General features: G+C 49.2%; 1 long non-coding RNA gene across 1 annotated transcript in view; it reads right to left on the reverse strand.

The window, feature by feature from the left end:
- LOC116705757 (uncharacterized) overlaps window positions 1–655 on the reverse strand; it is an 8,840-nt gene that overhangs the window by 5,032 nt on the left and 3,153 nt on the right. The window contains exon 2 of the long non-coding RNA XR_004336021.1: window positions 387–390. This is a non-coding gene — a long non-coding RNA (uncharacterized LOC116705757). The remainder of the gene's footprint in view (window positions 1–386; window positions 391–655) is intronic.

Consider the following 655-nt stretch of genomic DNA (forward strand, 5'->3'; position numbering starts at 1 on the left):
CAGCCGAGAAATCTTGGTAGAAGGACACCTCCTGACCGTCCACCGTCAGCCTGCCTTTGTTCCTCGCGGCATTAAGGATCTTCTGTTTATTGGCATAATTGTGTAGTTTCACTAGGACCGCTCGAGAACCACTTTTCTCTCCTCCTCCGAACGCGGGTCCCGTGTGATGGGCTCTGTCGATCTTGAGCCTGTCCTGCTGCATGTCCAGAACTTCAGGAATCCATTTCTCAAAGTACGTAACTGGATCTCCACCCTCAATGCCAGCCTTGAGCCCTGTGATCTTGATATTTTGGCGACGACTTTGATTTTCATAATTGTCAAGGCGTTCCAGTGCTTTTTTGAGAGCGTTTTCCAAAGATCCCAGTCTGGGCTCAGTCACCGTTGACACATCTTCAAGGTCAGATACGCGTTGTTCTATAGTCGCCACTCTTTCCAAAATGCCATCCAGCTTCTGTGAGAGTTCCGTAACTGGTTTAACAACAGCAGCAAGGTTGGTGTCTAGCATCTCAGCGATGTTGGTAGTCACTCTCTCAACTAATATGTCATCTCTCTGGAGGTTAACGTCCTCCAGCTCAACTTCACATTCTGCAGCCGCCTGCTCCGTATCACGCTCAGCCTCGTCATATTCAGTGTCGATTTGGCTAGCAGCAGATAC

Source organism: Etheostoma spectabile, chromosome 17 (genome assembly GCF_008692095.1).
Source record: "Etheostoma spectabile isolate EspeVRDwgs_2016 chromosome 17, UIUC_Espe_1.0, whole genome shotgun sequence".
In the NCBI taxonomy this organism is placed as follows: domain Eukaryota; kingdom Metazoa; phylum Chordata; class Actinopteri; order Perciformes; family Percidae; genus Etheostoma; species Etheostoma spectabile.